At 39.3% G+C, this 11,815-nt stretch overlaps 1 protein-coding gene across 1 annotated transcript in view; it reads left to right on the top strand.

The window, feature by feature from the left end:
• The window catches only part of LOC306923494 (tRNA (guanine-N(7)-)-methyltransferase-like), a 167,431-nt gene that overhangs the window by 4,797 nt on the left and 150,819 nt on the right, over window positions 1-11,815 (top strand). The window lies entirely within an intron of this gene.

Genomic DNA, 11,815 nt, shown 5'->3' with positions numbered 1-11,815 from the left:
TGAAGTCCCTCTGCTTGGTTGTGGAATTGATGTGAACCTAAAAAAGAGGGATACATCACTACAGTAAAGTAACAACAATATCATTGTTTTGTTCATGTTGAACCTGGCCTGCCTCAGCATTTAAGTTGGTGTGTCCTAGAATGGTCATGCAACTCTCAATGTTATTTTAACTGTTAACATTTGCTTCCAGATCGCATGTGAGAACATCCCAATTGTTCCATTTTTACAGAAATATGTATTTATACACTCCCGTGGCCTGTCGCTTTAAGGCCCCGGGCTCTGTGCGTGATGACGCAGCGCACTCCCGCGCGTGAGGGGATAAAACCCCTCTGCGACTTCCGCGTCTCACCCCATTTCCTTTTCTTCTGCCTTTACAGAACGAACCAAGTTGTATTATCACTAAGGCCCCTTTTCCACCGGTTGGTTTCCAATGGGAACCGGTTCAGTTCTTTTTGGTTCTAAGTCAAAAAAAAATTATTTAACCAGTAAAAACACATTGAGACTGCATCTCTTTTACAAGTGGGAACTGACCAAGAGGCAGAAATAAAATTACACTTCAATACCACATTGTCAATCAGAGATTAAAATAGGGTGCATTTTGCATCTACTGTACTACTGTACTGTTTTTTTATTCTAGTTTATTTTGCTAGCTTTAGTTTAGCTTTATACCCTGAGAGACCTTGATAGACCCTGAGAGAGGCCTTTCAATAGTCCTTTCCACAGTGATGTTCAGACCTCTAGAAATCACCAGGTCCAGAGTGTGCCCATGTTTATGTATAGGCCCAACAACATGTTGGATAAACTCAAAGGAGTGCAATAACTCTAAGAAACCCATAGCCACAGCATCTGAAGCATCGTTCAAGTGAAGATTAAGATCACCTGAGATAAGAGTTCATAGTTAGTGGAACAGATAGATAAAAGTTCTGATATTTCTGTTAGAAATACTGCTTTGCTGCACTTTGGAGGACAATAAATGCTAATCATTGGCATAGAGGATTGACCCTGCAGTATTGTGGCCTGGTATTCAAAGGATGAAAAGCTGCCAAGAGTCAGAGCCTTGAATTTTAAAGTGTCTGGAAAAAAAAGTGCCAGTCCACCTCCTTTCTTAGCCTCGCGAACTGAGTGCATGAAACTAGTTTGCGGGACAGGCTGGCGCTAGGAGAACAGCTCCATCCGAGCCAAGCCATGTCTCTGTTAAAAAGATTATATCTAGCTTCTCTTTACAGATTATGTCATTTACAGAGGAGGATTTATTTGTTAGTGACCTGATATTAAACATGGCAAGGGTTAGCTTGTTATCACATTTTTGGGGGCTGTGATGCCTGTGAGGTACAGTAACCAAACGGCATTCTCTCTTCAAACCACTCCTTGTCTTGGAAACTCTATTTGAAATAACAGTAGAAATGTTGAACCTCAACCTGTACAGTGATTGAAACACCAGGCTTTCTAGAAGCATGGGGTCCATACATGTGTGTTGCTACGCATATTGGACCCTGTTCATATCAGTTATCAAATGTATTTTCTAGGCTATTTGGAGCTGGGCTTGACATATGGGAGGCCACCAGTCGATGGCGTCGTGGGGGCACGATGGGTGGACTGCATAGCATTTTTGGGGGCTGTGGGGCTGGCCGTCTGGTAAGGGGGGTCAACTTGACTCCAACGTTTATCAGATCCATCATACCCGGAGTGAATTCGAGGAGATGTATTGGTGATGGAGTTTGAAATTCTTCCACTCGACTGTCATTGATGAACCTCTCGGCTCTTCTCCACCAGGGGTGACTTCACGCTCTGTGAGTTCCTCTTCTCCACCAGGGGACCTGTGACTTCACGCTCTGTGAGTTTTTCTCCACCAGGGGACGCTGTGACGTCATGCACTGTGAGTTCCTCTTCTCCACCAGGGGACACTGTGACGTCATGCACTGTGAGTTCCTCTTCTCCATCAGGGGAGGCTGTGCCTTCAAGATCTGGGAGTCCTGGACCAGTCCAGACTGTGACTACCTGAAGGTCATCCAGCCACATCCTCCCACTACCCTCCCACAGCCTCCCACTAGGGGGGGCTGTGACTTCTTCTCCACCAGGAGAGGCTGGGACTTCAAAATCTGTGAATTCTTCTTCTCCGTCAGCAGGGGCTGTGCGTTCCAAGGGGCCAGTGAGGCGCTCCAACGTTGAAGCACTGGGCCCTAGTGGTAAGAGGAAGGACTGCAGGCGGACCCGTGGATTCATGACGAGGAAACCCCGTGCAGCTGGGCTTTAACATTGAGCGCTCGGTTGCACTTCCGCATTGGACCACCAAATTTTGGTGGTCCAATGCAGAAGTAGACGTTTTGAGACGGTCCTTCTGGGTGCTTCAAAACGCCACTGAGCAACTTCCACTGACATGAATAGCGGAGGGGGTGGAGCTTTGCACCAGATCAGTCTCTATCCTTCTTTATACTCTATGGTGCATTCACTTGATTTGACATCTTCTCCACCTGTGGGTTCATCATCTTGTTTTGAAATCATCCTTGACCCTGATAGACCCTGTAGGTGTAGGGATAGACCCTGATAGACCCTGTAGGGATAGAGCCTGATGCGTGCGTGCGTGCGTTCGTGCGTGTGTGTTACTGACCTAATGGGGTGTGTAAAGTAACTCAAGTAGGCTACTGTACTTAAGTACATTTTGCAGTATTTTTTACGTTGATGGAGTACGTTCCAATTTCCAATAATTTTACTTCTACTCCATTTCATCACAAATGCAAATATTGTACTTTTACTCCTCAACTAATTATTTGAAAACTCTAGTTGCTGGTTACTTTGTAGATTTTGATTATTATTAGAAAAACCACTTCAGACCTATACTGTACTTTGGCAATTTGAAAATGGCCAATCTACAGTACAAGCTCAGTCAGCTTGTAGACCTGCTACTTTCAAAGGATGTTTTTTTATAAATGTTATAGGCCTACATTTGAAAACTTCTGCAGAATGAGTACTTTTACTTTTAGACCATTAAGTATATTTGGGTGCAAACACTTTTGTACTTAAGTAACGTTTGGAATACCGAACTTGTAACAGACAATTTCTACAATAGGGCATTGATACTTTTACTTAAAGTAAAACATGTGAGTACATCACTGGATATAAGTGAAGAGAGTGATACGCGACAGGGATGGAGAGTGAGTGTACATATCTTACATGAGGCTTGTTCAGGCCCTGGATTGGGCCGTATGCACACAGGGGGGGATTCTCCAAACATGGCTGCCATCACCTGGAGCAGACTCACAAGATCACACTCAGGCTGATTGACAAATAAAAGATAAGGCAAAACTAGTTAGGAAAAAAAACAGTTTAATTACCAAGTCAATGTTGTTAAGCCTAAAAAGATAAAAGACGTGATCTAATTTCTAGCTCAAGCTTCATAACATCATCCTATAGGTGAATACTGTATTTTATGATACATGTCTGTTTACAGTCTGGAACATAGTAGAAAATCCTTTTTGCCATTATCTTTCTCACATTATACTGTCCTCCCCAATCGTGTTAATCACTTGCCATATTCTATATTTTGTCGTATAATTGTGTCGCACGGCGAAAATAGCAGATCTTTTTAGAATTTTAGAAGACTTGAAGATTTTGTTTTACATTTATATGTTTTTCAGCTATATTGACATGCCGAACATAGGTACAGTACGCCAGTTACAGTCTGATCCCCTTACCTGTCTCCACTCCTGTAGGTACGGCAGCTGGACTTGACCGTTGCTGTTCGTATGCTTTCCTTTAACAATCATCATGTCACGGGTGGGATTGACATAACATATCGGAGCGCTTGCAGGGTAGCTTTCTTCCAACCATATGCATACCGGGATGTTGTAGGTCTTGCCTTTGTGGAAGAAAATACGGAAGGGATAATTTTTTTGTTTTTTTAAATTACGATGTTAAAATGTAGGTTATGTTTCAACTTCATAAGGTGAAAGGCAATTGCTACCTCTGTACAAGGCTGGGATGGTGCCCCTTAAACTCATCAAGTCCTTTACAGTGCCATCCTTGAAAACTGTAGAAACAAAAAACATTGTTTACAAAACAAAAAGCCACAGGCTGTACAGTAGGGATTATTTTGTGCGTATTATTACCATATTTATCCATCATTGGCACAAGGTAATTGTAGTGGGTCCGTGCAACAAATATTTCAAGTGCTACATGTTTCCTTTGGGCATATATCTATGTAAAGATAGAAAATAGAACAATCAGACACTAGAAAAGGGTAAATACTACTAGGCCTACTACTGGTGATATTCAAGGTCCAAGGTATTTTTTATTGTTAAATGTTGTGTATATCCGGGAGGTGCAAATATGAGTATAATTAATAAATAAAAGCATTAATAACAGTGACAATAGCAATAATAATAAACATACACGTGTCAATAATAATAAACATACACGTGTCGCACGTATACAAAAAAGGAAGGAATATGAAAAGTAGCAGTATTAAGAGAGAGAACAGTCTGGCCATTGTTGAAGGCGCTGTGTGCAAGGTTCTTATTCCTAGGTTATAAACATCTTTATTAGGCTACTTCAGAGAAATTGTAAATACATCAAATGTAGAGACATATTCTTACCCTGGGAAGCATTTTCTTAATAAGATCCACACTGTCGTAGGATGCCATGGTTACTTAAATCACACTGTCGTAGGATGCCATGGTTACTTAAATCCGCGCAAAAGCTCTTCTTGGTTTGTATCTTTTTTGTCCCAGACTCTGAATGTTTGACTCTTTCTATAGGGTTAATGGATAACCAACCAGTCATCTTTTACCACCCATGCAGGCCCATAACAGGACAACCTCATAATTATGCAAATACATCTGAACCGTAAATAGCAGTAACTAGACTACATAACCTAAATATGACAGTGACCCCATAAGTCAACAAATTATACAGTTAATATAATACCTTTTACATTATCATTGGACTAACTACTGCCACTGGGTGGGTTTTTGTTTTGCTGTTGATTTTGAAATGATCATTCTGTAAAAAGAGCTGGGTCAAGGTTCACAGAATCACACTATCTTATTCAAACTATAGGTTAATGAGGTAGAGCACCACGCCCATTTTATTTATTTATTTATATGTTTGTTTATACGTTTATTTGGAAGTCACAATTATAGTCCCATTTCTTAATGAACACTACACATACAATGCCTTGTAAATACACCAGATTAAGCAAGAATGCTAATTTCCATCCGTAGTCCCTGTTAAAGATTCTGCTAACCCAGACAAAACCATATTCATATTCAAGTTATAATATTCTTGTTTTTGAGTGATGTGAATATAGTGTATTTCGATTGTGTCCAAATCTTACCACTTTTTTGGAGAAAAAAAACGTGGTGTCCCCATTTTGGTCGTTCTATAGGCGAAACGTAAAAAATAAACTATCAAAACCTCTGAATGATCGAGAAAATAGCAGATCGTTGTGAGTGATTAAAAACGTAACTATCACATCTACATGTATACAGCCTGAGCCACTGCCACAATCAAACACGTGTGCACACAATCTGATTTCTTTTTGATTGCCTGCATGGGTGTAATAAACCTGCTTTTCTTTCCCAGCATTGACCTCAACAGCCAGTTTCAACAGTCACCAATCCGGCCGGAAGTACAGTATGTCCTGTATTAAGTGCATGCACTCACATGTGGTTGCTAAGAGTTGCATGTTGGGCAATTTGCATAATTAGCATATTATTTATAAAGTATAGCTAATTATTAGGTAAAATAAAACCTAATGATCAAATGAAAGTAATTAAAAATCATATGTTTATTCAATCTGGAAGGAGCGGAGCCACCTGTCCATTCACAATGCTGTGTACAGGATTTTATGAAAGTGTTTCTGGAACTCCTAAATTATTTCACCATGATCCAGCTCTTGTCTTCCTTCACCTTTCTAAGTTGACTAAAAACAAAAATATACACATTTCTTTATTTTTACAAAGATTTTACATAATTAATGCAAATTATGTGAATGTTGCATGATTACGGTATGGTAATAAATTAATTTCTGGACATCACAAATCTGGACTTAGATTGTTAGATCACCTTTCTAAGTTAATTGGAAGTCAAATTGCCTAACATGCCTAACTTTTAGCAACAAATCTTAATCTCATCTGCTGACTGCTAATAATAACTAGAAAATACTGTTCGTGAAGATACAGTACAGTGTGGGCTCGAGTAACTATGATGATGATGATGAAGAATGTGATGATGTTACCCACATGATGTCACAAGAGGGTAATTCATTGCTGAAAAATCCCATTCATTTCAATGGGGAAATTCACGGGGATGGCGGAATAAAGAGTGGAAATCGCTCGCTATTCGAGCCCACAATAATAATCGCTCAGATTTATATATACTTTTCTATAAGTACCCAAAGTCGCTTTATAAAGAAAAGGAAGGAACCAACTTTATTAAAGGACCACTTCACCACTTTTCAACTCTTCATATAACGTCCTCCCTAATGTTCTTCCTACTCATTCTGTGTCTCATAGGAGGGCTGTGGGCAGTTCAGAAACACACCAGTGACATCGTTAGGCAGATTTATTTTGTAAAAATATTTCGATTTTTATTATCGTGAGAATGATGGCTTCCATTCGCATTGCAACTTTTCAGGAATAGAAAACCTGCAGTTTCTATTAGCTTGGATTCCCCATCGATGATGTCACTGCATGGTGGACGAGTTTCTGATCTGCCCACAACCCTCCTATATGAGACACAGACAGAGTAGGAAAAAAATGGTGGCATTTTATCATGAACACTTGTGAGGACCAATTATATGAAGGTAAGTTGAAAAGTGGTGAAGTGGTCCTTTAAGGTAAGCCATCATAACCATCAAATTCAGAGGAAACTAGAAAAAATGCCTTTCTGGGCACAGGTCTCCACCAGGGGGATAGGAGTGTGTGTGATGTTTGGCAAAATGTTTTTTTTTTTTTTGCAACAATTTTCTTCATTTTGTTGATGAAATGCAGAGCCAGATCACTCATAGCATCTCTGAGGATAGAATTCTGGATGAGCAGGACATGTGCAGCATTTTGTACGAAACTGGCCACTCCTGAAAACTTTGGAAGGCAATCTTTTGCAGAAATCGGCCTCATGGTGGCACTATATCTGCCAGATGTGGAGGGATGTAGGGAAAATGTTTTTCCATGGCCTCTAGGGAGTGCACATACAAAGTTGTACACAGTTCTATGCAGTTATAGGTAAAAACAGGAATTGCGCTGTTATAGCGTCACCGTGAGGCTGATTTGGGAAAAAATGATTGGCATGTCGTCCTCGGCCTAGTGGAAATGTGAGTGTATAATTTCACGGAAATTGCACACTGTGTTTGTGATTTGTGGCATTTTGTTAGAAAACGGACCAATCATGTGAGCTTTGGAAGCCAATCTTGGGAAATGGTGCAGATCCGTTGATCACATGACTATGGAGATAGTGTATACCGAATTGTGTGATGTATGGATAAAATGTGTATGAGTAATCTACAGAAATGTGTTTTGTCAAAATCGGCCTCATGGTGGTGCTATAACAGGCCGCTGTGGAATATTTGGGGCAGAGGTTCTTGGCATCCAGGGAGTGTGTGCACAGATTGGCATGGATCGGGCCAACGGTGCCGGAGATTAGCTGGTAACGGACGGACGGACGGAAGGAAGGACGGACGGACGGACACACGCACACACACACGGACGGAGTGCAAAAACATACTCTCTCCCCATGCCTTCGGCCTGGTGGAGACAACAACCTGTCTGGATTTCACACAGTGTTGGAAAAAGTAATTCTTTTTTTACTTAAGTAAAAGTATCAATACTGCAATGTAGAAATACAAGTCAAAGTCCAGAAATGTACTCGAATAAAAGTACAAAGGTATTGGCATTAAAATGTACTTAAATACCAAAAGTGAAAGTACTCATTATACAGAATGTCCCATTTAAAGTTTTCAAACATGTGAAAAAATCGAATGGCCTTAAATGTGCGGGCTGAAGTGGTTACTGCATGTTTTGTAATAATGAAAATCTACAAAGTAACTAGTAAAGTTTTCAAATAAATGTAGTGGAGGAAAAGTACAATATTTGGATCCGAGATGTAGAGTAGAAGGTATTGGAAATGCTCAAGTAAAGTACAAATACCTCAAAATTTTACAAGTAAATTAACTTACGTTACTTTTCATCACTGTACATGAGTTTCTAGTAGACTATTAACTACACACATGAAGTTAAAATCAGTTAGTCAACACTGTTAGTGTTAGCCTGTATAATCTGATTGAATTGCATTGATATGAAACAATTGGATGTACTCTTGCACCAAATTCCTTGGTGGAATGAGGTTAATGCAGCAATGTGCTTGTTCACATTGTATGGTATCGACTGAATAAGGGCAAAGTTGTGAGTATAAAAATATAGACGAAGCTTAGGAATCACAAATTGACCAAGTCAAACTAAAGTTGGACAATGACAATGGCAAACCTGGGTCAATCCAACTGTACACTAAAATCCAGTGTGAACTGTGAAAGTGTAACCACTAATGTACATCGGCCTGTAGATGGCAGTTCTGTCCAATTAGACACACGTGGTGCTGGGACATGTGTTCATCTTGACATCTTTATTCCTGTCCTGTTATACATTTGCCACATTGCTGGGGAGTAAATACATTAAAGTAAAACATATTTGACATTTCATTTACAGAGCTCTTCGTTACACACTTTGAAGGGAGAAGCAAGCCCTTAGACCCTCTGTATCTTTGTGCGGAACTCCCATTGTTTCATGTTTTTTGTCATGCTTCCCAGCTATTCAGACACACCTGTGGTTTGCTGGCCATTTATCCCTTTTACAACTTGACATTAAAAATCTGATTTAATGCATAGATTTGTATGGTATCATCACAGATCTTATATATTGTTGAACACAGGGAGAGGACAATAGGACTATAGGGACTGTCAGTACATATTAAGAACCACACCACACCCTTTTCCATTAATAAAATCAACCATAGAAACTACTAATGCCAGATTTATACTTTGTCATATGACTGAGCGTGCTGATAATAGCAGGTCTACAAGATCAAAAGTGTTGCATCCGTGACACATTGTGAGCTTGTGAAATGGTAGGAAAGTTTAATAATGTACTTTTCTTTTCATCATTTTTCAGCTTCAAATGTGTTAAACAGTTCCTCAGCGTAAAATCAAACAGTATCTCTAACTAATTTAGATACATTCACAGTTTTATATCCTTTTTCTCCCCACCAAAATAACAATTCAAATTATGTAGAGAAAGACAATCTGAACACTATCTTCATCGATAATATTTCCAAAACATTTCTTTTAGTCATATGAGAATGAACAAGCTTTACTATAACTGTACAAATTCAACCAAGACAAAGTAAAAGGAGGATCTTCATCCTTTTGAAACTCAGGAAACATTGGAGAGTATTTCAAAACATCCAGATAAGTACAACATAGCCTTCACAAAAAACATGTCAAAGGTCTCTTTTGCATGATAATGTTGAAAATGTGTCCACACACGGTATCTGGGGATGAAGCCATGCCATGTCTTCATTGGGTTTAACTGTTCTAACAGATTAGTGTCCCATGCAGCGTGGGCTACCTGGACTACTCCAGTCGGGAGTTCCCCAGGTTCTATGTTCCCACCATGCAAAAAAGGTTTTTTGTTCCCCACTTAGAATAAACCTAAACCAGAAACCTAACCTAGTAATAGTAATTCTAGTAAGACTAAAAGTATTTTAGCAACTTAGTCTTAGTGTTACTTTTAGTAGCAAATTCTGATTTAAGCTCAGTCTTTGAACAATCCATTGAACTTTAGGCCTGCCTAGGCTACTTAAACTATCTAATTAACACTGGCATAAAATACACTAAAACATAATTGCTCAGACTCTTCAACAAAGATGGCAAAAACAAACATTCTTTGTTCTGTACTTATACATACAATTGTATAATACAAAACACTGAAGTCCTTAAACCAGAAATCTAACGCTAACCCTAAACCCTAAGGTAAGTGGGGAACATGGAACCTGGGGAACATAGGGATGACCCCCTCCAGTCAGGGAAGTTGGCTCCAAACAATTTGGAAGCCTCTTGAAGTGGAGGGTCCAGGTCGGTTGCTCTCATTTCAGGTGGTTTAATTAGATTTTGGCATGAGAGGAATAAGAGATTAATTTCTTGGGAGACAATTTATTTTAGGGATTCAAGGGAAGTCTGTCCTATAGTCCACACACAGAAAATATATGTGTGCATACAAGGAGTCACCCATTCATGTCAAGTCATGGCAAACAGTTGTAAAGGGTTCAAGATAACAGGTAGCCGAGCGTTCAACTGAAGAAATTCTTAGTCGAGTAATGGTAAAGGTCTTTGTTGACTAACGCATTAAGATTTATTTGACAAATCTGTAAAATTGAGCGTTCCTCATGCAATGGTCCATACATGCATGCAATGCACATTTTGACATCTTGTACTTTTCAGAAATGTACTTTTCTGGAAATAACTAATTCAGTATGGAAAAACGTAAACAAAATAATCGACCAAGAAAGTCTTGTACTGTATGACTAATAAGACCAAAAAAGGACCAATTCATTGACTATGAGGGGGCAGCCCTAAGAGATTGTTACAATAAAATAAAATCACTGTTTGCATTAATTTAATCTACTTCACAGAAAAAAGCTCAAATGTGGTTGTCTTTTATATTATTTTAATGGAAATTCATAATTTAAACTCAAAATAGCCACAGTGCGTTAAACCAGAGGGTGTTGTGAGTAAAAAGGAAGGTTGTGGCATTGCATTTGTCACATTAGACTTACATCTTCTGACATGTATGCCATTGAAAAGAAATAAATCCCATTAATGTAGTGTTTTCTGGGGTGATTGTTTGGCCTTTCGTAAGATAATGCAACATCAAATACTGTACAGTACAGTGCAAGTCTAATCTCCACATTTCTTCAGTCATACACAAAACGATGAAAACGCACAAAACACCACACTTGTCTCAAGTAGACTTCACTGCATACATGAGGTACTAGCTAGCTAACAGATAAGGCAAGATAAACACAGTCTTTTTCCATGTAGGCAGCAAACAAATGCAGTTAATCATAGGAGAGCACGAGCTAGTCAATATTAAGGAAACAAAGCAATGCACCTCCAAAACTCAACATCAAATTCATTATTATTTATACGTAAGTTCCACAAACTAATATGGAGCACCTATACTGGTTATTGTTCCTTTCAAGAGGTGAGGCGGCAGTTGTGAATAAAAAGAGAAGCAGTTTGAGGATAGTTTGGTGTATGTAGCCTATTGTTCCACAGATCGCCCATACTTGGAAGGCAGGACTTGTGCGTTACACTCTTGTAAAACTAACTGGTGATATTTATTCTCTTGGGCCCACGAACCTGAGACCTTCCTGGACCCCAATTTCTGAGCCTTATAAACAGAAGAACAGCACCTGCTATCTACTGAAAGGCTGCAATATGTTGCCTTATAGTAAATACCAGTCGTACACCATACAGTTATCTAAATTAAATCCAACGAGAAAAATGGTTTCTATTTTGTCTGAAACCATGGCCTGCCACTGTCCTGCTCACTGCATGGCTGTAAAGAGATTGCTAGTCTTCCATTCTGAAAACGTCACTTCAGCCTAGCGCCTTCTTTAGCAAACCAAAGAAATACACGCAAATAAGTAGGCGTGAGAGATGGTTTATTCCCAATCCGTTTAAAATCAGATAATAAACAATCCTATTGCACCAGAACTTACACTAGCCATTTACCATTATCATTTCCCAAAGAGAACCTTTAGAACA

This window comes from Electrona antarctica (assembly GCF_951216825.1).
Source record: "Electrona antarctica genome assembly, chromosome: 5".
Taxonomy (NCBI): domain Eukaryota; kingdom Metazoa; phylum Chordata; class Actinopteri; order Myctophiformes; family Myctophidae; genus Electrona; species Electrona antarctica.
The sequence above is the reverse complement of the archived record's forward strand: the minus strand, read 5'-3'. Positions and strand labels throughout refer to the sequence as shown.